Genomic DNA, 25,938 nt, shown 5'->3' with positions numbered 1-25,938 from the left:
CTGTCCCCGTGGGGGGGGGCCCTGTCCCCGTGGGGGGAGTCCCTGTCCCGGCGGGTTGGTCTGTGTCCCCGTGGGGGGCCCTGTCCCCGTGTCCTTCCCCGGTCGGGCCCGGAGTCGCGGGGGCCGCCGGGCCGGGCGTGGGCGGCTAGAAGGGCCCGGCCCGACCCCCCCGGCTCCGAGCGGCGCCGCCCCGAGTCTCGGCGCCCGGGCGGGGCGGGGACTCGGCCGGGCGGGGCCGGGGCTCCGGGCCGGCGGCGGCGGGACGCGCAGGGGCTGGAGCGGCCCGCGGGAGCAGGTAGGAGCCGGGGCCGGGGCCGGGGCCGGAGCCGGAGCCGCAGCCGCTTCCCGCCGGGTGAGAGGGGCCTCCGGGGCCTCGGGCCTGGGGCAGCCGGGCTCAGCCGCTCCCGCGGGGCGAGCGCCCAGAGACCCCCCTAGGGCCCCCCGAGACCCCCCTGGCGCTCCCGCCGACCCCTCCCGGCCCCGACCCCTGACCCCCCCCGGCCCCCCACTGCGCCCCACTCCCGCCGACCCCTCTCTGCCCCGACCCCCGAACCCCCCCGGCCCCCCACTGCGCCCCACTCCCGCCGACCCCTCCCTGCCCTGACCCCTGACCCCCCCGGCCCCCCACTGCGCCCCACTCCCGCCGACCCCTCCCTGCCCAGACCCCCTGACCCCCCCCGGTCCCCCATTGCGCCCACTCCCGCCGACCTCCTCATCCCTCCCGTTACCCCCTGCCCAGACCACTTTGCCCCCTGAACCCCAAAACAGAGGCTTTTCCAATTCTTTTTTTTGAGATCGGTGTGACCAGATCTGCATGCAGTATTCAAGGTGTGGGCATACCATGGATTTATATAGAGACAACATGATATTTTCTGTCTCATTATCTATCCCTTTCTTAATGATTCCCTGCATTCTGTTCCCTTTTTTGACGGCTGCTGCACAGTGAGTGGATGTTTTCAGAGAACTATCCACAGTGACTCCAAGATCTCTTTCTTGAGTGGTAACAGCTAATTTAGACCCCATCATTTTATTTGTATACTTGGGATTATGTTTTCCAATGCACATTACTTTGCATTTATCAACACTGAATTTCATTTGCCATTTTGTTGCCAGGTCACCCAGTTTTTGAGATCCCTTTGTAACTCTTCCCAGTCTGCTTTGGACTTAACTATCTTGAGTAGTTTTGTATCATCTGCAAATTATACTATCTCACTGTTTATTCCTTTTTCCAGGTCATTTATGAATATGTTGAACAGTACTGGTCCCAGTACAGACCCCTGGGGGTCACCACTATTTACCTCTCTCCATTCTGAAAACTGACCATTTATTCTTACCCTTTGTTTCCTATCTTTTAACCAGTCACTGATCCCTCAGAGGACCTTCCTTCTTATCCCATGTCTGCTTACTTTGCTTAAGAGCCTTTGGTGAGGGACCTTGTCAAAGGCTTTCTAAAAATCTAAGTACACTATATCCACTGGATCCCCTTGGTCCACATGCTTGTTGACCCCCTCAAAGAATTCTAATAGATTGGTGAGGCATGATTTCCCTTTACAAAACCCATGTTGACTCTTCCCCAACATATGGTGTTCATGTATGTGTCTAACAATTCTGTTCTTTACTACAGTTTCAACCAGTTTGCCCAGTACTGAAGTTAGGCTTACCGGCCTGTAATTGCCAGGATTATCACTGGAGCCTTTTTTAAATATTGGCGTCACATTAGCTATCCACCAGTCATCTGGCACAGAAGCGGATTTAAATGATAGGTTACATACCACAGTTATCAGAGTAGCAGCCGTGTTAGTCTGTATTCGCAAAAAGAAAAGGAGTACTTGTGGCACCTTAGAGACTAACAAAATTATTTGAGCATAAGCTTTCGTGAGCTACAGCTCACTTCATTGGAATGCATCCGATGAGGTGAGCTGTAGCTCACGAAAGCTTATGCTCAAATAAATTTGTTAGTCTCTAAGGTACCACAAGTACTCCTTTTCTTTATACCACAGTTAGTAGTTCTGCAATTTCACATCTGAGTTCCTTCAGAATTCTTTGGTGAATGCCATCTGGTCCTGATGACTTATTACTGTTTATCAGTTTGTTCCAAAACCTCCTCTAAAGGCACCTGAATCTGGGACAGTTGCTCAGATTTGTCGCCTAAAAAGAATGGCTCAGGTTTGGGAATCTCCCTCACATTCTCAGCCATGAAGACCGATGCAAAGAATTCATTTAGTTTCTCCACAATCGCCTTTTTGTCCTTGAGTGCTCCTTTAGCATCTCGATCGACCAGTGGCCCTCCTGGTTGTTTAGCAGGCTTCCTGTTTCTGATGTGCTTAAATGTTTTTTTGCTATTACTTTCTGAGTCTTTGGCTAGCTGTTCTTTACGTTCTTTTTTGGCCTTCCTAATTATATTTTTATACTTCATTTGCTAGAGTTTATGCTCCTTTCTATTTTCCTCACTAGGATTTAACTTCCACTTTTTAAAGGATGCCTTTTTTGCCTTTCATTGCTTCTTTTACTTTGTTGTTTAGCCATGGTGGCACTTTTTTGGTTCTCTTACTATGTTTTTTAATTTGGGGTATACATTTAAATCGAGCGTTTATTATGGTGTCTTTAAAAAGTTCCCATGCAGCTTGCAGGGATTTTGCTTTTGGCACTGTACCTTTCAATTTCTGTTTTACTAATATCCTCATTTTTCTGTAGATCTCCTTTCTGAAATTAAATGCTACTGTGGTGGGCTGCTGTGGTGTTTTTCCCACCACTGGGATGTTAAATTTAATTATATTATGGTCACTATTACCAAGCAGTTCAGCTCTATTCACCTCATGGACCAGATCCTGTGCTCCGTTTAGGACTAAATCAAGAATTGCCTCTCCTCTTGTGGGTTCCAGGACTAGCTGCCTGCCTCCAAGAAGCAATCATATATCTCTGCATCCCTACCTGAGGTGACATGTACCCAGTCAATATGGGGATAGTTGAAATCCCCCATTATTACTGAGTTTTTTATTTTTATAACCTCTCTAATCTCCCTGAACACCATCCTGGCCAGGTGGTTGGTAGTATATCCCTACTTGTTTGTTGTTATTATTCAAGCCTGGAATTACTATCCATAGAGACTAGTTTCAGAGTAGCAGCTGTGTTAGTCTGTATTCGCAAAAAGAAAAGGAGAACTTGTGGCACCTTAGAGACTAACCAATTTATTTGAGCATAAGCTTTCGTGAGCTACAGCTCACTTCATCTGATGCATAAAGTGGAAAATACAGTGAGGAGATTTATATACACACAGACCATGAAAAAATACACATTGTAAGGAGAGTGATCACTTAAGATGAGCTGTTACCAGCAGGAGAGTGGGGTGGGGGGAGAGAAAACCTTTTGAAGTGATAATCAAGGTGGGCCATTTCCAGCACATTTCCAGGAGTTAACAAGAGAGATTCTGTGGTACAGTTTGGTTCATTTAAGGTTTTTACTTCATTTGACTTTACGTTTTCTTCCACATATACCTTTCTTAATAGTTCCTAACCTTCTGTTAACCTTTTTGACTGCTGCTGCTCATTGAGCTGAAGTTTTCAGAGAACTATCCACAGTGACTCCAAGACTCTTACTTGAGTGGTAACAGCTAATTTAGACCCCATCATTATATATGTGTAGTAGGTATTCATTTTTTCCAGTGTGCATTACTTTGCACTTATCAATGTGGTATTTCATCTGTCATTTTGTTGCTCAGTCACCCAGTTTTGTGAGATCCCTTTGTAATTCTTAGTTCAATCCAAAGGTTGTTCCAATCCTGAATAATTCTGTATCATCTGCGAACTTGTCTCTTCACTGTTTACTTCCCTTTTTCAGATCATTAATGAATATCTTGAACAGCACAAGTCCCAGTACAGATCCTTGGGGGGACCCTGTTGTTTACCTCTTGCCGTTGTGAAAACTCACCATTGTTTTCTGTCTTTTAACCAGTTACTGATCCATGAGAGAACCTTCCCTGTTGTCTCATGACTACTTAGTTTTCTTATGAGCCTTCAGTGAGGATCCTTGTTAGAGACTTTCTGAAAATCCGAACATGCTATATCATCTGGATTATCCTTATCCACATGCTTGTTGACCCCTCAAATAATTCTGATAGATTGGTGAGGCATGATTTCCCTTTACAAAAGCCATGTTGACTTTTCCCCCAACAAATTGTATTTATCTATATGGGGTTGGCAAACTTTTGGCCCGAGGGCCACATCTGGGTAGGGAAATTGTATGCAGGGCCTTGAATGTAGGGCTGGGGCAGGGGGTTGGGGTGTGGGAAGGGGTGCAGTGTGCAGGAAGGGGCTCAGGGCAAGGGGTTGGGGTTGGGGTGTGGCAGGGGGCTCAGGGCAGGGGGTTAAGATGTGAGGTGCAGGAGGGGTTCGGGATGTGGGCTCTGGCCTGGCACTGCTTACCTTGAGTGGCTCCAGGGTGGCAGTGGCACGCAGCAGGGCTAAGGCAGGCTCCCTGCCTGCCCTGGATCCACGCTGCTCCCGGAAGTGGCCCGCATGTCCAGCAGTGGCTCCTGGGGGTGGGGTGAGGCAGGAGGCACACTGCCCTCCCCTGTGGGTACTACTCCCGAATCTCCCATTGGCCGTGGTTCCCTGTTCCTGGCCAATGGGAGCTGCGGGGAGCTGTGTCTGCAGGCGAGGGCAGGGCATGGAGCCCTCTTCCTCCCTTCCACCCACCCCAGGGCGGCAGGGACGTGGTGCCGGCTCCTTCCAGGAGTGGCGCGGGGCCAAGGCCAGCAGGGAGCCTGCCTCAGCCCTGCTGCGCCATGGGGCTGGCAATCCCGCGGGCTGGATTGAAAGCCCTGACAGGCTGCATCTGTAGTTTGCCCTCCCCGATCTATATGTTGATAATTCTGTACTGTACTATAGTTTCTACCAATTTGCCTGGTACTAAAGTTAGGTTTGCGTCCTGTACTTGCCAGAGTCGCCTCTGGAGCCCTTTTAAAAAAATCAGTGTTACGTTAGTTACCTTCCAGTCATCTGGTACAACGACTTGTTTCAGTGATAGGTTACATACTAGAGTTAATAGATCTGCAATTTCATATTTGAGTTCCTTCAGAACTCTTGGGTGACTACCATCTGGTCCTGGTGATATATTAGTGTTTAATTTATCAATTTGTTCTAAAACATCTTCTGTTGATGTATCAGTTTGAAACAGTACTTCAGATCTGTCACCCAAAAAGAATAGCTCTGATGTATGTATCTTCCCCACATCCTCTGCCGTGAAGACCAATACAAAGAATTCATTTGGCTTCTCTGCAATGACCTTGTCTTCCTTGAGTGATCCTTTAGCATCTTGGTCTAGTCGCCCTAATGTCTGTTTGACAGACTTCCTGCTTCTCATGTACTTAAAAAATTCTTACTGTTAATTTTTGCATCTTTACCATGTTGCTTCTCAAATTCTTTCTTTGCCTGCCTTATTACACTTTTACACTTAACCTGCCAGAGTTTGTGCACCTTCCTATTATCCTCACTAGGATCTGACTTCCAAATTTTAAAGGATGCCTTTTTGCTGTTGACAGCCTCCATTGTTCTGCTTTCTAGCCATGGTGGTGTTCTTTTGGTCCTCTCATTGTTTTTCTGATTTGGGGTATACATTTAGTCTGAGCCTCTGTTATGATGTTGTTAAATAGTCCCCATGCTTGCTGGCATTTAACCCATGTCACAGCTCTTTTTAATTTCCATCTAACAAGCCTCCTCAGTTTTGTGTAGTTCCCCTTTTTAAAGTGAAATGTTACTGTGGTGTGGGTTTTGGTATTATCCCCCCATACAAGGATGTTACATTTAATTACACTGTGGTCACTATTACTGAGCTCTTATGTAATCACTATTACATCTGTGATATGGGTCCAGCAGCAAAGGTGGGTGAAGCTGAGGCAGGCAGAGATTATGCTTGGGGGTTTAGTATGACGGTGTGAGTCACACAGCTGCAGTTTGTGGGTGAAATCCTGGCTCTGTTGAAATCAATGGCAAAATTCCCATTGATTTTAGTGGAGCCAGGATGTCACCCTCCAAGTGTCTCATGGCTACTGCTCCCAGAGGGCCTAGCATACTAACTGCACAGTTAATACCCACCTTAGTTTGTTAGGAAGCCTGGAATTGGGATTACAGGTACATGGAAGCTCTGATTTAATGATGCACTGTGCCAGATCTGCCCATGCTACTGGTAGGTCTGGCAGAGTAAATTCTGATGGTCTGGGGAACATCGTCGACGTGGTGACGGCGTCAGAAGTAGTAAAGCTGTCGAACAGGCAGGACACCGAGAGGAACACTCCATTTGTAGGGCTAACGATATAGGCCTGATTTTAAAACCTGGCCTCTCTGCGCCCACAATTTGCTGCCCAGAGACATACACGTATAAATGACCTCAGTTGTGCCCACATTTAAGGAGACTGGGTTGAGCAATGTCCAAGCCTGGGACTGCTGCTTTAGGCAGTATTGTCACTGTTACTCCATCTGCAGCATAAACCCTGCCTTGTAAACACTATGGGCATGTGGCCCAGCTGTCAGGTAAAGCCATTAATGCTGCAGAGCACTGCCTTTATAATTCCTGTATAGAGCACTCTTGGCAGAGGGCCATCTGGCCTAGGGATTTCGATCCTCTGGGGACATGTCCACACAGCGAGTGGCAGCAAGCGTGGAGCCAGGCTCAGGCTAGCTGTGCAAATGTAGCCTAAGAAAGGGGGTGGGCTCAGTCTGTACAGCTGTTTTTAGTGCCGTAAGAAAAGGAGTACTTGTGGCACCTTAGAGACTAACCAATTTATTTGAGCATAAGCTTTCGTGAGCTACAGGGCTGTGTGGACATACCCATGTGATCTGAGTTCCAATGGCCAGGGGGCTGTTCTGGGGTAAACCAGCAGGAGGGACCTGTATTTTGTGGCACTTGGTATTGACCTAATAGCTTATGAGAGAAAATAACTCCAGGGAGAAACAGGAGGGCAGCACAGCGGCTCCTAACTGTATAAACCCAGGGGCAGATGCTGGGGCCTCTGGGTGCTGCTGTGATACAAACATTGAACAATGTTATTTTGCTTGTCAGTAATTTGGGCCTGCCCTCTCTACCAAGCAGAAACACTAAGCCTGAGGCCTCGGAATTCAAAGGTAGGGTTGGTGCTGTGTGCATCCTACTGGGGCGCTGAGGCCTTGTTGGTGTTGGGGAGCGGGGTACAGATGGCAGACCCCCTCCAGTTGAGAGACCAGATGCAGGCTTCACCCCGTGGGTGTATCTTGGCTAATGTTCTCATTCTACTAAATCTCCTTTGTTTTTTAGGTAAGCCTGGGTTCAGGCATAGTGAGGGACAGAGGCAGCTTACTTTATAAATGATCTGAGCTGAGCGGCAAAAGGTGCCACCTTGATCAGCTTCTGAGGGGGTGCCTTATGACATCTGCAATCAGAGCAATGGAAGCAGGCACCTCCTGCACCTCCTCTCCCTGCTACAGCATGTCTGACAGAGTGATGCCAAAGCTGATGCGTTATCCTTCACATGCTCTAGCCTCTCCTTGTGCAAGCACCTTCTCCTCTGCAGCTCCTGACATGTAGAGCTGCCTCGCTCTACTCTTTTCTAGTTCTAGTTCCTATCCTGTCCTCATCTCTGTAGCATCTAAGTGCCTTCCAGTCATTCATTAAGCAATGTGACTTATGCCTGTCATGTGAGGTTTGCCATGTTTCCATGGCTTTCAAATTTCTGCTGAAAAGGACCACTCTCCTGCCCCCCACTTGCCACTGCCTCTCTCTCCTTGGCTTCTGTTACAGTCTCTGTCTTTACCTCTGACAAAGATAGGAGAGAGAGTGTCTGCCCTACACAACTCTCCCAAATACAGTCACTTTGTACCATACGGCACAATCTCACCCCATCTACTCCTCCTTACTCACTTCCCTGCTTCCCATTGTGCTGTGTATCACATTTCAAGTCTCGTCTGCACTTTGAGTGCAGAAACTGCCTACATCTCTGAGCTGGCTGGTGTCTGCTTCCCACACCCCCTGTTCTGCCAATGACAGCAGCTGCAGTTGTCTCAGTTTTTGTCTCCAGTGCGCCTTGTAACCTTCCAAGATCTTTTTGTCACCAAATTCAAATCTCTTCTATAAACCTGTTTCTGAAATAGTTTACAAAAGGAGCCTGTTTGCAGTTTAATTACAGGTGGCCTGCAAAGGGATTTGAAAGGATTGGGCTTGGACTCTTGTGTGACGGAGAGGGCAGCCCAAAGGGGTTTTGTTCTCATTTATTGGTTTCCAGCTTTTTTTAACCTGAAAAATATTATGACTATAAAGAAATATGGCTTTGTTGGAGGATCAGTGGGAGGCCTCAGAGGTATTTTGTTGAGCTCTTTGTGCTAATAAAACTAACAGAAACAACAAAAAACCCCTAGACTAGAAATCTTCTCTTTCAGCACAGGTTTTCTGTGTTGTTTTGTGAGGTCATCATGTATGCAAGCTACCCTGTCACCACAGAATCCTCCAGCCTTGACAGTACTTAAGTACTGGAAAAACAAGCAGAATTTTATTGTATTTATTTTTACAGAACCTTTTCGGGATCCTACGTCTATCATAAAAGGGAAGAAATGGCACAAGCTCAGTTTTTTTCCTTTGCAGGTTCCTGTTGAAACAAGTAGCATTAACCATCCTGCTGAAGGGCAGCTGGGGGTAGTTTATTTTGTGGAAGTGTCGGTCACAGCTCTGTAGCAAAGGGTGGGTGAAGATTTCTCTCTGAAGTTTGGCTCAGATCCCTCTGTATCTCTCACATGTTAATGATTGAATTGAGTCTCCAGATCTAGCACATGCTCTTCGGGGATAGTTGGACTTTCTATAATATTGTTATGGTAAAATATTTGCTCACTCTTGCAGAGGAAGCACTTAGAACTACCTTTCTCTAAGATTTTTCCCCAACAGCCTCAATTCCCCACCCCCAATTAAAATACCAGGGTCCCCACAAATTGCAGATTTTCATGTATGTGTCTTTCTCCCTCACATGTCTCTGAGAGAGGCCACTGTTTAAACCGTGCCATTATGTTTAACCTACAAGGTGTTATTCCCTGTTATGTACAGGTATTTTTTCGTGAGAGCACCCCGATGTGCCATGTACTTTCCAGATATTCAAGAAGGAAGGAGAGTCCCTGCCCTGAGAAGCTCAAAGTTTAGAGATAGACCAAAGCCAGGGGAGGGAAGTAACAGAAAGTGATTGTTATACAAACCATCAAGATTTGCTGTGGGCAGCACAGTTCTGTTTGTTATAACTGAATGAATATCACCAAAGAAAAGCCAGAGGAACTGCCCAGGCCTGTTAGCTACTTCTGTGCGTCGACATGACTTCCCTGGTTCCTGGCTACAGCTGCTCTCCCCACATGCCTCTGTGATCCTCCATTCACTGGACTTAACGTTTATTTTTAATAGTTAAATATTAATAAAAATGGACATTGGTAAAATGAAGTTGTTTAAAACTTTGGCAGGGGTTAAGGGAGTGGGGAGATGTGGCGGAGCATGAAACTAGTGAGTCTGGCTGAGCAAGAGGGCTGGAGAACTGGTGTGGGCAGCATGGCTGTGTGACCTCATTGTGCGGAGCTCAGAGTTCAGTGTGTGACTGGGATGTGTACACTGTGGGCGGCTCTGTGAAGGGACTTTGTAATGAAGATGATGTGTGTGAGTACACTTGCTGCCTTATGCTTGGCTTGGAAGTTAATGTTGCCTTAACTAGTTGTTTCCTACATTTCCAGTGATTGTGTCACTTGAAAATGTATTTGAGCAAAATTATAAAAGCTTTTTGCTAGAGGGTATAATATATATTATAATTACTTGTATTCCAGTACCACCTAGCAGCCCAGCCAAAAGCAGGCCCCCAGTGAGCTAGGAGCTTACAAACTGAGTAAGAGACAATCCTTGCCCCAAAGAGATGACAGTCTCCATAGACAACGCTGACAAAGGATTGGAAATGCCCCAGATCACACAGCAGAGCTAGAAATAGAAGCTAGTTCTCTTGATTCTCATTCCAGTGCCCCATCCACTGGACCATGCTGCTTCCCAATGGACTCCATCCAAAATCTAAATGAAAAGTCAAGCAATTAGAATTAGAAATGCTCTTGCAACTGTAATTCATATTGCAGGGGCTCTAATACCCTATCAACCTCCAGTGATCCCTTTACATAGCTGCCTTGTTTCTTAAGTACTGGGACCCCATGTGTCTGTGAGTGTGTTAGTCTTCCGGCAAAAACAGGGTAGACAAAACCCATATTTCCAATGTACAAAAAACTCCATTAATTTTATCTACATCCATCCTAAAGAGGCTAAAAAGGGCACAAACTCATTTCATCATCCTCTTTCAGGTCACCCTGCCTCTGAGTGGTGGCTTCTTTGAGTAAGGGTCTAACACTCATCTTCTCCCTTGCCTTTCCCCAAAAATGGTGAATCCATTAATCAAAATTTCTTGTCTGGCCTCATTTCAGATGCAAGGAGAGAGGCTGAGGGATGTGGGAAATGGATCTGAAATCTGAGTCACTGTGCAGCAGAAACGTGACAAAGTCTCCACTACCCCTTTCCGCTGTATAACCTGGTTTGGTCCAGTCTGGACAGATGGCACCAAACAACATTGTAACCAGGTTAAAAGCTGCTGTGCTTTGCTTCAAGTCTCTACTTTCTTATCCTGCACTGGCTGGTCTGGCTGAAAGGACAGACGGATTTGTTGTAGGATACCAGTCTGGCTCTGCCAGGCTGCAGATTCCTCAGTGTGCTGCAGCATGGAGCTGGGATTTCTTCAGTAGGGCTCTGGGGAAGTTGCTAATCTAGGAACTGAGGTGCAGTTAGGTATTGACATGTGTCACCTGCTCCGGTCCGGGGAGGGGGGGTGGGGAGTGCCTTGACAGGGTCAGTTAATTGCCTAGCTTTCTCCTCATATTCGTACAGGGGGCCCCAAGCCTGCCGGGGAAGGGTATCTTGCTGCTGCTGAGCTGAGTCAGGAATTCTGTGCTCTGTTTCAGCCCTGACCTCTGCTAGGGTGAAGTCTCCATGTTTGTTCAGTCCTGGGCCTTCCCTTCCTCTCCTGCCCTGCCTTGAAGGGATTACCCAGCTCTGAGGTGAGAGGGGAATAGTGCTTGGCCAGAAGTCAGGGATGGTGACTCATTGCAGATATCAGGCGGAGTGCAGCTCTCCCTAGAATCTGCTTTTCCTGCTGCTGTGTCCGGAACAAAGAGGAGGCTCTTGGGCGGAAGCTTGGGGGAGTTTTGTTTTCACCTTTAAATCCAGAGGTTTAGATTCTGTAACATCTTCATTAATGATCTGGATGATGGGATGGATTGCACCCTCACCAAGTTCGCGGATGACACTAAGCTGGGGGAAGAGGTAGATATGCTGGAGGGTAGGGATAGGGTCCAGAGTGACCTAGATAAATTGGAGGATTGGGCCAAAAGAAATCTGATGAGGTTCAACAAGGACAAGTGCAGAGCCCTGCACTTAGGACGGAAGAATCCCATGCCCTGCTACAGGCTGGGGACCGACTGGCTAAGCAGCAGTTCTGCAGGAAAGGACATGGGGATTACAGTGGACAAAAAGCTGGATATGAGTCAACAATGTGCCCTTTTTGCCAAGAAGGCTAACGGCAATTTGGGCTGCATTAGTAGGAGCATTGCCGGCAGATCAAGGGAAGTGATTATTCCCCTCTATTTGGCACTGGTGAGGCCACATCTGGAGTATTTCATCCAGTTTTGGGACCCCACTACAGAAGGGATGTGGACAAATTGGAGAGAGTCCAGCGGAGGGCAACGAAAATGATTAGGGGACTGGAACATATAACTTATGAGGAGAGGCTGAGGGAACTGGTCTTATTTAGTCTGCAGAAGAGAAGACTGAGGATGGATTTGATAGCAGCCTTCAGCTAACTGAAGGGGGGTTCCAAAGAGGATGGAGCTCGGCTGTTCTCAGTGATGACACTTGGCAGAACAAGAAACAATGGTCTCAAGTTGCAGTGGGGGCGGTCTAGGTTGGATATTAGGAAAAACTATTTCACTAGGATGGTGGTGAAGCACTGGAATGGGTTACCTAGGGAGGTGGTGGAATCTCCTTCCTTAGAAGTTTTTAAGGCCCAGCTTGACAAAGCCCTGGGGTATGATTTAGTTGGGGATTGGTCCTGCTTTGAGCAGGGGGTTGGACTAGGTGACCTCCTGAGGTCTCTTCCAACCCTAATCTTCTATGATTCTACCAACATCCCAGCCTGAAAGAAGCTGAGAGTCATCTTCTGGTTGAGAATTTGAAAGTGGAAAGCAATTTGGGAGAAAGTGATCATGAAATGGTAGAGGTCATGATTCTAAGGAAATGGTAGGAGGGAGAACAGCACAATAAAGACAATGGATTTCAAGAAGGCAGACTTTAGCAAACTCAGGGACTTGGTAGGTAAAATCCCATGGGAAGCAAGTCTAAGGGGAAAAACAAGTGAAGACAGCTGGCAGTTTTTCAAAGGGACATTATAAAGGACACAAGAGCAAACTATCCCACTGCGTAGGAAAGACAGGAAGTATGGCAAGAGGCCACACTGGCTTAACCAGGAGATCTTCAGTGATCTAAAACTCAAAAAAGAGTCTTACAAAAAGTGGAAACTTGGTCAAATTACAAAGGATGAATATAAACAAATAACACAAGTATGTAGGGACAAAATTAGAAAAGCCAAGGCACAAAACAAGATCAAACTAGCTAGGGACATAAAAGGAAACAAGAAAACATTCTACAAATACATTAGAAGCAAGAGGAAGACCAAGGACAGAGGAGGCCTGTTACTCAACGAGGGAGGAAAGACAATAACAGGAAATGTGGAAATGGCAGAGGTGTTTAATGACTTATTTGTTTTGGTTTTCACCAAGAAGGTTGGTGGCAATTGGATCTCTAAAATAATGAGTGCCAGTGAAAATGAGGTAGGATCAGAGTCTAAAATAGGGAAAGAACAAGTCAAAAATTACTTAGATAAGTTAGATGTCTTTAAATCACTAGGGCCTGATGACATGCATCCTAGAATACTCAAGGAGCTGACTGAGGAGATATCTGAGCCCTTAGCAATTATCTTTGAAAAGTCATGGAAGATGGGAGAGGTTCCAGAAGACTGGAAAAGGGCAAATATAGTGCCCATCTATAAAAGGGGAAATAAGGCAAACCGGGGAATTACAGACCAGTCAGCTTAACTTTTGTACCCGGAAAGATAATGGAGCAAATAATTAAGCAATCAATTTGGAAACATCTAGAAGATAATAAGGTGATAAATAATAGTGAGCATGGATTTGTCAAGAACAAATCATGTCAAACTAACCTGATAGCTTTCTTTGACAGGGTAACAAGCCCTGTGGATGGGGGGAAGCAGTAGATGTGGTATATCTTGGCTTTAGTAAAGCTTCTGATACTGTCTCGCATGACCTTCTCATAAACAAACTAGGAAAATGCAACCTAGATGGAGCTACTATAAGGTGTGTGCATAACTGGTTGGAAAGTCGATCCCAGAGAGTAGTTATCAGTGGTTCACAGTGATGCTGGAAGGGCATAACGAGTGGGGATTGGTTCTGTTCAGTATCTTCATCAGTGATTTAGATAATGGCATAGAGAGTACACTTATAAAGCTTGTGGATGATACCAAGCTGGGAGGGGTTGCAAGTGCATTGGAGGATATGATTAAAATTCAAAATGATCTGGACAAACTGGAGAAATTGTCTGAGGTAAATAGGATGAAATTCAATAAGGACAAATGCCAAGTACTCCACTTAGGAAGGAACAATCAGTTGCACACATACAAAATGGGAAATAACTGCCTAGGAAGGAGTACTGCGGAAAGAGATCTGGGGGTCATGGTGGATCACAAGCTAAATATGAGTCAACAGTATAATGCTGTTGCAAAAAAAGCAAGCATCATTTTGGGATGTATTAGCAGTATTGTAAGCAAGACACAAGAAGTAATTCTTCTGCTCTACACTGTGCTGATTAGGCCTCAATTTGAGTATTGTGTCCAGTTCTGGGTGCCACATTTTAGGAAAGATGTGGACAGATTGGAGAAAGTCCAGAGAAGAGCAACAAAAAATGTTAAAGGTCTAGAAAACATGACCTATGAGGGAAGATTGAAAAAAATGGGTTTGTTTAGTCTGGAGAGGAGAAGACTGAGAGGGGACATGATAACAGTTTTCAAGTACATAAAAGGTTACAAGGAGGAGGGAGAAAAATTGTTCTTGTTAACCTCTGAGGATAGGACAAGAAGCTATGGGCTTAAATTGCAGCAAGGACGATTTAGGTTGGACATTAGGAAAAACTTCCTAACTGTCAAGGTGGTTAAGCACTGGAATAAATTGCCTAGGGAGGTGGTGAAATCTCCATCATTGGGGATATTTAAGAGCAGGTTAGACAAACACCTGTCAGGGATGGTCTAGATAATACTTAGTCCTGCCTTGAGTGCAGGGGACTGTACTAGATGACCTCTTGAGGTCCAGTTCTTCTAGATGTGAGTTTGCAGCAGGTGGTCAGCAAGCAGGCACTCCTGGGGCGAGACAAGGCCAAGGTCCTGGAAAAATTAATAATACATCTGAGTCTTGTTATGGAACAAACAGAGGTGAAAGTAAGCTGGGTCGCCTCGGTGCGGCCTACTGGCAAGAGCCCGTGCGCCACAGCAGGGCAGATCGGCTTCCCCGGGTGGCAACTTAAAGGGCCTGGGGATCCCAGCAGTGGCTGGAGCCCCAAGACCTTTAAATTGCCGCCAGAGCCCTGGGGGGCTCCTGCCGCAGCTACCGCCGCGTGTCCTTTAAATTGTCCCTGGAGCCTGCCGGAGCCCTGGGGTAGCCGGTGTCGGGGCTCTGGTGGCTATTTAAAGGTCCCGGGGCAGTAACGGCGGCCAGAGCCCTGGGCCCTTTAAATCGCTGTCCGAGCCCCCCAGCTGCCACTGCTACCCCGGGGCTCCAGCAGGGGGCTTGGGTGGGGATTTAAAGGGCCCAGGGCTCCCACTGCTGCTACCCTCCGGAGCCCTTTAAATCGACACCCGAGCCCTGCTGCTGGAGCCCCGGGGTAGTGGCAGCCGGGGGCTCCAGCGGTGATTTAAAGGGCCAGGGGCTCCCGGCTGCCACTACTGCAGCAGAGCCCTGGGCCCTTTAAAGCTCCGTCAGAGCCTGGGGCCCCGGGGTAGCAGGGGCAGCCAGGAGTCCCTGGGGCTCCGATGGTTATTTAAAGGGCCTGGGCCTCCGCTGCGGTAGTGGCAGCTGGAGCCCCGGGCCCTTTAAATCACCCCCAAGTCCCGGGGCTCCCAGCCGCCTCTGCAGCTGGCAGCTCCAGGGTGATTTAAAGGGCCTGGGGCTCCCAGCTGCTGCTACCACAGTCCCAGCCCCGGGCCCTTTAAATCTTGATTTAAAGGCCCTGGGGATGTAAAGGCCCCGCCTCTTCCAGTAGAACCCTAAGTCCTTTAAGTTATTTTCACCCCGGGAACAAGTAAACTTCACAGGTTGGTTTACTCCCTTCAAACAGATCAGCACATTGACTGAGCCCAGAGAGAAAGACATACAACAAACACTCCTGTGTTCAGGGAAGAGTCCCAGCACATTCCAGAAAAGGGACAGCTTTTCCCAAATGCTGGGACCTGAAGTTTCATGGTGCTTGCAAGGGTGTAATTTGCAATTCTGCAAAACTTTGTGTGCAAAGAAATAGCATTACTTCTGGAAGCCCCAGTGAGATATCTGATGCAAATGGGAATAAGAGCAGGAAGGGCTTGGTGCTGCCTAGTGATGTGCACAATCTTTGCTCAGATTCTCCAGAAATCCTGGGAGCAGTTTTTGGGCTCACAACTGCCCCATTCAATGGCTCCTGTAACCCAAAAGAAAACTGTTAGCAGATGAGAGTTTGAACTGTGGTGAGACCAAATTGTCACTTAATTGAAAATATGGACTTCCCCCCAGCTACCTTAGACTTCTCACATTATTAGTTTGTCACATTTTACCATTCCCCTGAAATTCTGGCCTTGCTCTTCCCAAGGAGCTGTTACTTTAACCATTTTTATGGGTTCCTCAGCAGCTGGGTGAGAACACCCCTCTTTCCTCACACAGCTGAGAGAGACATGAGATGGCTGGGATTTTATTGGCAGCTTTGGCAGTTGTTTCATGCTTCCTTCAATTGTGGGTGCTCTCTTCAAAGATCTTGTTTGAATAAATACATGTTAGTGGATCAGACATGATGTGCAGAGCAACACTTGACCCTAGTGCCACTTGGAGGTTGAGCAGAGGAGTGCAAGTTGACTTTCTTCCAGGCATTCCCCTTTCATAGCACAGCTCTGCTGTGTGGTGGTCTGTCCTTTCAGTGACTCAGCCCTCCAAACAGGTCACATTTTCAAGTCCACTCCTTTTGGGGTAGCAGAGTCCAGTAATGGGGAGGTCTTTAGGATTAAGCAAGGTATTCAGGGCTTTCCCCCTTGGGTTGGGGTCTCATGGTCCTGGACCCTTTATCTTCATAGTCTTTCCCCATCTAAGTTCCCCCAAGGGATAGACTTCCATAGTTATCCCTCTTGAGGGGTTGGTAGGGGAGCCCGGACCATCCTCTACACTAAGCTCCAATCCAGAGCCCAGCTGAGTCCTGCACCCTAGGTGGCTATGTGGCTGCCTTCTTGGATCACTTCCTACCACTCCCCTCTCTTTCCACAGGGTAAAATAAATATCTAAACACACAAATCAAGTCTCTGACCTTCAAAGAGTCACAGGTCCCTTCTTTGTAGGCTTGGTCAGGTCACTATCATAGAAATGTGGGACTGGAAGGAACCTCAGTAGATCATATGATCCAGTCCCCTGCACTGAGGCAGGACTCAATATTATCTAGAGACCATTAGTGACAGGTGCTTGTCTAACCTGTTCTTAAAAGCTTCCAATGACAGAGATTCCACAACCTTCCTAGGTAATTTGTTCCAGTGCTTAACTACCCTGACAGGAAGTTTTTTCAAATGTTCAACCTAAATCTCCCTTACTGCAGATTAAGTCCCATTACTTTTTGTCCTATCCTCAGCGGTTAAGGAGAATAATTTATCACATTCCTCATTGTATTGACATTGTATATTCTTGGAGACACCTATCATGTTCCCCATTCAGTCTTCTCTTCTCCAAACTAAACAAACTCTGTTTTTTCAATTTTTCCTTGTAGGACATGATTCCTAGAACCGTAATCATTTTTATTCTCCCCTTCGGACTTTTTTCAATTTGTCCACATCTTTCCTGAAGTGTGGTGCTCAGAACTGGACACAGTACTCCAGTTGAAGCCTTACCAGTGCTGAGCAGAGCAAAAAAATTACTTGTGGTATCTAATGTACTACGCTCCTGCTAGTACATCCCAAAATGTTGGTCTCTTTTTTGCAACAGCATTACATTGTTGAATCATATTCAGTTTGCAATCTGCTATAACTCCCAGATCCTTTTCTGCAGTACTCCTTCCTAGGCAGTCATTTCCCATTTTGTATTTGTAATTCTAATTCTGTCCTCCAAAGTACTTGTAACCCCTCCCAGCTTGGTATTGCCCACAAACTATATAAGTGTACTCTCTATTCCATTATACAAAATATTTATGAAGATATTGAATAGAACCGGCCTGAGGATAGATCCTTGCCGGACCCCACTTGATATTCTCTTCCAGCTTGATTGTGAACTATTGATAACATTTCACACAAAGATGGACTATAGGCTGTCAGGAACAGTATCCCTGATAATGTCACGGCAAACCTGATGGCTGAACTTTGTGACTTTGTCCTCACCCATAACTATTTCACATTTGGGGACAATATATACCTTCAAATCAGCGGCACTGCTATGGGTACCCGCATGGCCCCACAGTATGCCAACATTTTTATAGCTGACTTAGAACAACGCTTCCTCAGCTCTCGTCCCCTAATGCCCCTACTCTACTTGCACTACATTGATGACATCTTCATCATCTGGACCCATGGAAAAGAAGCCCTTGAGGAATTCCACCATGATTTCAACAATTTCCATCCCTCCATCAACCTCAGCCTGGACCAGTCCACACAAGAGATCCACTTCCTGGACACTATGGTGCTAATAAGCGATGGTCACATAACCACCACCCTATACTGGAAACCTACTGACAGCTATTCCTACCTACATGCCTCCAGCTTTCACCCAGACCACACCACATGATCCATTGTCTACAGCCAAGCTCTATGATACAACCGCTCCAACCCCTCAGACAGAGACAAACACTTACAAGATCTCTGTCAAGCATTCTTACAACTACAATACCCACCTGGTGAAGTGAAGAAACAGATTGACAGAGCCAGAAGAGTAGCCAGAAGTCACCTACTACAGGACAGACCCAACAAAGAAAATAACAGAAGGCCTCTAGCCATCACCTTCAGCCCCCGACTAAAACCTCTCCAACGCATCATCAAGGATCTACAACCTATTCTGAAGGACGACCCATCACTCTCACAGATCTTGGGAGACAGGCCAGGCCTTGCCTACAGACAGCCCCTCAACCAATTTGCAAACTAGATACAATTAACTTAGGCTTGAATAGAGTCTGGGAGTGGATAGGTCATTACACAAAGTAAAACTATTTCCCCACGTTTATTTTCCCTCCCCACCCCCCACTGTTCCTCAGATGTTCTTGTCAACTGCTGGAAATGGCCCACCTTGATTATCACTACAAAAGGTGTCGTGTTGTTCTCCCCTCCCCCCCCCCCCCCCCGCTCTCCTGCTGGTAATAGCTCACCTTAAGTGATCACTCTCGTTACAGTGTGTATTTTACACTGAATGCATCCGATGAAGTGAGCTGTAGCTCACGAAAGCTTATGCTCAAATAGATTTGTTAGTCTCTAAGGTGCCACAAGTACTCCTTTTCTTTTTGCGAATACAGACTAACACAGCTGCTACTCTGAAACCTGTTGATAACTAGTTACTCTCTGAGTGTGTTTTTCCAACCAGTTGTGCACCCACCTTATAGGAAGTTCTTCTATGCTATATTTACCCAGTTTGCTTATGAGAAGGTCATTTGAGACCGTATCAAAAGCCCTACTAAAGTCGAGATATATCACATCTGTTGCGTCCCCCCATCCACAAGGCTTCTAGGTCCTTACAAATTGATTGTTTGATTATTTGCTCCATTATCTTTCCGTGTACTGAAGTTGAGCTAACTGGTTTGTAATTCCCTGGGTTGTCCTTACTCTTCTTTTTACAGATAGGCGCTATGTTTTCCCTTTTCCAGTCCTCTGAGATCTCTCCCATCCTCCATGAATTTCTCTGAGATAATCACTAATGGCTCAGAGATCTCTTCAGCCGGTTCCTTAAATATTGTAGGATGCATTTCATCAGGCCCTGCTGACTTGAAGACATCTAACCTGTCTAAGCAATTCTTAACTTGTTCTTTCCCTATTTTAGACTCAGATCCTGCCCCATTGGCACTGATGTTCACTGTATTAGTCATCCAGTCTCTGCTGACCTTTTTGGTGAAAGCTGAAACAAAAAAGACATTTAACACTTCAGCCATTGTTGCGTTTTCTGTTGTTCTGCTATTGCCAGGCCTCAGACAGCAAGAGCTCCTGTGGAATTTCTTCCCAGGAGTTCAGAGTGCAGGTCAGCTCACCTGCACTGTCTGCCTGCCACTGAGCTCCTCAGCCAATCCAAGCTTTGCAGGTGCATTGAAGCACAGTTCCTAAACCCCTTCCTCTCCCGGGTACACCCCATCACACATGGATACTGTGTTCTATTATTACTGACATTGTTCGATACACAGCAACAGAGGAATTGCCATGCTGCATCAGAGCAGTGGTCCATCTATCTGGGCATTTATATGGCTCACATCTGTGCCTCTTCCCCCTGGTGAGGTAGGGAGAGGAGTTGTTACCTGCATTTTACAGATGGGGACCTGAGGCACAGCGAGTGGAAGGGACCTACCCAAAGCCTGACAGAGAGTTGGTGGCAGAGTCAGGAACTAGAATCAGAGAATTTAAGGCCGGAAGGGACCACTAGATCATCTAGTCCAGTGTTTCTCAATGACCGGTCTGTGGACTGGCGCTGGTCCCAGAGATCTCCCTGACACAGGTTAGGAAGGCAGCAAGCCGGTCACTGGTATCAAAAAGATTGAGAAACACTGGACCTAGCCTGACCTCTTGTATGTTGCAGGAACGGAACCTATAACCTCCAGCCCAGTGCATTCCAGGTACTTCCTGTCATAGCTTCTGACCACAACCAGCACCAGCTGCTTCAGAGGAAAGTGCAAGAAACCCCATACGGGCCTGTTATGGAATCATATGCCCATGGGGGAAGTTTCTCTCTAGTGCCCATCTTTTAACTGGCTGGCTTATGTTCTGAAGCAGGAAGGTTTAGTATACCCTCTTCTAATTTTAACCTTTCTAATGTACCCGTGTACATTCATATTCTCGTTATAAATGTCTCATCTTTTTCTGACTCTCACTAAGATCCTGACCTCAGTGGTTGGTATCTTGTGGCAAGGAGTTTCACCGGCTAATTATAAGTTGTAGAAAAATATTTCCTTCTACCAGTTTTAAATGTATTGTCTTTCAGTATTCAGAATGTCCGGTGTTCTGCATTGGTTTGTATTTTTATGGTGCTGTTCTGTTCTCTTTGTGGATTATATTGCTATACATTGTATCACATTTGCTGTGAGTTTCTCTCACTGACTTTTTACTTTGTTACATGTTAGTACAGAAATGTTTGATAAATGTGTTATAGAGCTGTGGGAGCAGTGTGGTCACATGAGGTACAAAAGCACTATCCTGTTGGGACATCTCTGGTCCCGTCCCCTTCCTGTAGGCTATAGAGGGACTGTTCTCTTCAGTATTTTTCCCATTGCTTTCTAGCTCAATTTTAAAGGCCACCTGCAAAGGAAAGGACGATTTGGTTAGTGCCCCTTTTTAGCTGCTTTATGGTGAATGCAGGGGCCTGGAATGTTGTGGAGGTTACATTTTTTCCTCTGATAATGAAATTTTAGTAAATGAGGGTTGGGCATTTGACTAGTCCAAAAATTAGTGGTCAGTTGACCAGTCAAATATTGGTCAAATAATGTCAAAAACGGTCAAATATTTTAAAGATTAATTTATTGGAACAGTAACAACAGTAACAAAAAAGAGAGAGGCCAAAGAGGAAAAGAAAAAGCAGCCCCCTGAGCGACATAAGTTACACCAATATAAGTGCTATGCTGGCAGGAGAGCTTTTCCCACCGACATCGCTACCGCTGCTCGTTGGGAGTGATTTAATTATGTCGACAGGAGAGCTCTCTCCTGTCAGCATAGAGCGTCTCCTGCTGACATAGCGCTGTGCACACTGGCCCTTCTGACGGCGTAACTTAGGTCGCTCTGGGGTGTTTTTTCAGGTTATCTCAAGTGCTTATATACAAATGCACAAAGCCTTGGAAACAAGCAGGGAGAACTGGAGGTCCTGGTGATGTCAAGGAACTATGACGTGATTGGAATAACAGAGACTTGGTGGGATAACTCACATGACTGGAGTACAGTCATGGATGGTTATAAACTGTTCAGGAAGGACAGGCAGGGCAGAAAAGGTGGGGGAGTAGCACTGTATGTAAGGGAGCAGTATGACTGCTCAGAGCTCCGGTACGAAACTGTGGAAAAACCTGAGTGTCTCTGGATTAAGTTTAGAAGTGTGTGCAACAAGAGTGATGTAGTGGTGGGAGTCTGCTATAGACCACCGGACCAGGGGGATGAGGTGGATGAGGCTTTCTTCCGGCAACTCACGGAAGCTACTAGATCGCATGCCCTGATTCTCATGGGTGACTTTAATTTTCCTGATATCTGCTGGGAGAGCAATACAGCGGTGCATAGACAATCCAGGAAGTTTTTGGAAAGCGTAGGGGACAATTTCCTGGCGCAAGTGCTAGGGGAGCCAACTAGGGGGGGCGCTTTTCTTGACCTGCTGCTCACAAACCGGGTAGAATTAGTGGGGGAAGCAAAAGTGGATGGGAATCTGGGAGGCAGTGACCATGAGTTGGTTGAGTTCAGGATCCTGACGCAGGGAAGAAAGGTAAGCAGCAGGATACGGACCCTGGACTTCAGGAAAGCAGACTTCGACTCCCTCAGGGAACAGATGGCCAGGATCCCCTGGGGGACTAACATGAAGGGGAAGGGAGTCCAGGAGAGCTGGCTGTATTTCAAGGAATCCCTGTTGAGGTTACAGGGACAAACCATCCCGATGAGTCGAAAGAATAGTAAACATGGCAGGCGACCAGCTTGGCTTACCAGTGAAATCCTAGCGGATCTTAAACATAAAAAAGAAGCTTACAAGAAGTGGAAGGTTGGACATATGACCAGGGAAGAGTATAAAAATATTGCTCGGGCATGTAGGAAAGATATCAGGAGGGCCAAATCGCACCTGGAGCTGCAGCTAGCAAGAGATGTCAAGAGTAACAAGAAGGGTTTCTTCAGGTATGTTGGCAACAAGAAGAAAGCCAAGGAAAGTGTGGGCCCCTTACTGAATGAGGGAGGCAACCTAGTGACAGAGGATGTGGAAAAAGCTAATGTACTCAATGCTTTTTTTGCCTCTGTTTTCACTAACAAGGTCAGCTCCCAGACTGCTGCGCTGGGCATCACAGAATGGGGAAGAGATGGCCAGCCCTCTGTGGAGATAGAGGTGGTTAGGGACTATTTAGAAAAGCTGGACGTGCACAAGTCCATGGGGCCGGACGAGTTACATCCGAGAGTGCTGAAGGAATTGGCGGCTGTGATTGCAGAGCCCTTGGCCATTATCTTTGAAAACTCGTGGCGAACGGGGGAAGTCCCGGATGACTGGAAAAAGGCTAATGTAGTGCCAATCTTTAAAAAAGGGAAGAAGGAGGATCCTGGGAACTACAGGCCAGTCAGCCTCACCTCAGTCCCTGGAAAAATCATGGAGCAGGTCCTCAAAGAATCAATCCTGAAGCACTTACATGAGAGGAAAGTGATCAGGAACAGTCAGCATGGATTCACCAAGGGAAGGTCATGCCTGACTAATCTAATCGCCTTTTATGATGAGATTACTGGTTCTGTGGATGAAGGGAAAGCAGTGGATGTATTGTTTCTTGACTTTAGCAAAGCTTTTGACACGGTCTCCCACAGTATTCTTGTCAGCAAGTTAAGGAAGTATGGGCTAGATGAATGCACTATAAGGTGGGTAGAAAGCTGGCTAGATTGTCGGGCTCAACGGGTAGTGATCAATGGCTCCATGTCTAGTTGGCAGCCGGTGTCAAGTGGAGTGCCCCAGGGGTCGGTCCTGGGGCCGGTTTTTTTCAATATCTTCATAAATGATCTGGAGGATGGTGTGGATTGCACTCTCAGCAAATTTGCAGATGATACTAAACTGGGAGGAGTGGTAGATACGCTGGAGGGCAGGGATAGGATACAGAAGGACCTAGACAAATTGGAGGATTGGGCCAAAAGAAATCTGATGAGGTTCAATAAGGATAAGTGCAGGGTCCTGCACTTAGGATGGAAGAATCCAATGCACCGCTACAGACTAGGGACCGAATGGCTAGGCAGCAGTTCTGCGGAAAAGGACCTAGGGGTGACAGTGGACGAGAAGCTGGATATGAGTCAGCAGTGTGCCCTTGTTGCCAAGAAGGCCAATGGCATTTTGGGATGTATAAGTAGGGGCATAGCGAGCAGATCGAGGGACGTGATCGTTCCCCTCTAATCGACACTGGTGAGGCCTCATCTGGAGTACTGTGTCCAGTTTTGGGCCCCACACTACAAGAAGGATGTGGATAAATTGGAGAGAGTCCAGCGAAGGGCAACAAAAATGATTAGGGGTCTAGAGCACATGACTTATGAAGAGAGGCTGAGGGAGCTGGGATTGTTTAGTCTGCAGAAGAGAAGAATGAGGGGGGATTTGATAGCTGCTTTCAACTACCTGAAAGGGGGTTCCAAAGAGGATGGCTCTAGGCTGTTCTCAATGGTAGCAGATGACAGAACGAGGAGTAATGGTCTCAAGTTGCAATGGGGGAGGTTTAGATTGGATATTAGGAAAAACTTTTTCACTAAGAGGGTGGTGAAACACTGGAATGCGTTACCTAGGGAGGTGGTAGAATCTCCTTCCTTAGAGGTTTTTAAGGTCAGGCTTGACAAAGCCCTGGCTGGGATGATTTAGTTGGGGATTGGTCCTGCTTCGAGCAGGGGGTTGGACTAGATGACCTTCTGGGGTCCCTTCCAACCCTGATATTCTATGATTCTTTGAGCGTCATAAGTTTTACTGACAAAAGTGCTGGTGCAGACACAGCCTGAGTTATTTTAACTCAGAAAAATGCAAAACAAAGTGAAGTGAAGCTCTAAAAAAGGGGTGGCACCATCATGCAATCAAACAAGTAGGCTGCCACCAACATCAGGGCATTCTTGCTGGAATATTTGACGGTATTTGACCCTGGTGAAGTAATAGGTCGTCAATTGACATTATTTGATTGGTCAAATTATTTGACTTGCCACTCCTAGTAATGACAAATCCAGACTTCCACAACCTATGTTGCAGGATGCTTTGGATGACCCAGAGATGTGCCTTGGGAACCTTCTTAGCCCTTAGTTGAAGGGATGGGGGTGTTGAATCCTTAACAAAGACCTCTTGTCTCCTAAGTAATTGAGTTTGGAAGGTTTCAGAGTAACAGCCCTGTTAGTCTGTATTCGCAAAAAGAACAGGAGGACTTGTGGCACCTTAGAGACTAACAAATTTATTTGAGCATAAGCTTTCGTGAGCTACAGCTCACTTCATTGGATGCATTCAGTGGATGTTCAGGATTGAAAGCCCTGACAGGCTGGATCCTGCCCGCGGGCTGTAGTTTGGTCCCCCCACTTTAAGGTAAAGATTCTGTCACAGGTATTTTTACTAAAAGTCAGGGAGAGGTCACAGGCAATAAACACACACTCATGGAAGCCTGTGGCCTGTCCCTGACTTTCACTAAGAATACCCTGGGGTGGGAGGAGACTAACAGTCAGAGCGCTGCAAGGGTTTGACCTGCTGCAGCTGCTCCAGCCCCAGGGGGGCTGACCCAACCACTTCAGCCCTTTGGCCGCTGCTTCAGCAGCCCGGGGCTGACTGCTGCTCCAGCCCTGCACCGGAAGACGTCATGGAATCCATTACCTCCATGACAGAATCATGTCCTTAGTAATACCCTTTAGCTGCATCCATGTGACATATCTGTTGAACACATTTACACATTCTTCTAGTTAAACGGGCTCCAGTTATCCCATCATGAACCACCCTAAATAATTCTTCATCCTCCTTCGTGCTTACAGATCGTTATCATGTCTCTCCTCCCTCCCCCAATCAGGATGTAGATGAGTAGCACATAGCTTTGTTGTTCGTTCTGCATCAGTCTGTCCCTGCAGCCCCGAACTTGTGTCTGGTACATGTCCCTGCATTCCCTCAGGTCCCCTGATTCCTTTCTGGTGCAAAATTGCCTTCCATTTTATGTGTTGTGTATTATTTGTATTGAAGCATGCCTACTAGACCTTGTTCCACTGTGCTGTGAGCGCTGTACAAACATATAATGAAGAGAGAGCCTCTGCCCCAAAGAGTGTGTGTGGGAAGGATAAGATGAGACGGCAGGTCGGTACAACAGCCAGACAAGCCATCAAAGGTGACTGATTCTGGTTAGTATGATAAGGAGCCATCACAGCACACTTGCTCATTGTTGAGTGTTATGCAGGCGCTGTGGCAGAGCTGAATGTTAAGAGGCAATTCGGAGGACGCGATGTGGCTTTGTGGATGTCTGCAGGGAGCTTGTCCTCTGTTTGAGGGGCAGCATGGGAGAAAGCAGGATGATGCATGCTGGAAATTGTAGTCACCCTGTATGCTCTTACTGCCCTCGAGACAGAGGCTTGCGTTACTCTCTGTTGTTGTCGATGCTGCTGTATGACGTTCCTGGAAGCATCTGTTTAATTTCCTGCCCACTCTCGCTCTTGGGTTTCCCCTGCAGCCCACCCACATAGTTTGATTC

At 46.9% G+C, this 25,938-nt stretch overlaps 1 protein-coding gene across 3 annotated transcripts in view; it reads left to right on the top strand.

Annotated features, from left to right (window-relative positions):
* Positions 1-227: 227 nt before the first annotated feature.
* DNMBP (dynamin binding protein) overlaps positions 228-25,938 on the top strand; it is an 84,026-nt gene continuing 58,315 nt past the window's right edge. The window contains exon 1 of one of the 3 annotated variants that reach the window (XM_074959561.1): positions 228-295. The gene's annotated coding sequence lies outside the window, so the exon portion shown is untranslated. Of the gene's footprint in view, positions 353-812; positions 829-25,938 lie in introns of those variants that run through there. The other 2 variants (XM_074959562.1, XM_074959564.1) reach the window with 2 other exon arrangements.

Source organism: Natator depressus, chromosome 7 (genome assembly GCF_965152275.1).
Source record: "Natator depressus isolate rNatDep1 chromosome 7, rNatDep2.hap1, whole genome shotgun sequence".
Lineage (NCBI taxonomy): Eukaryota > Metazoa > Chordata > Testudines > Cheloniidae > Natator > Natator depressus.
The sequence above is the reverse complement of the archived record's forward strand: the minus strand, read 5'-3'. Positions and strand labels throughout refer to the sequence as shown.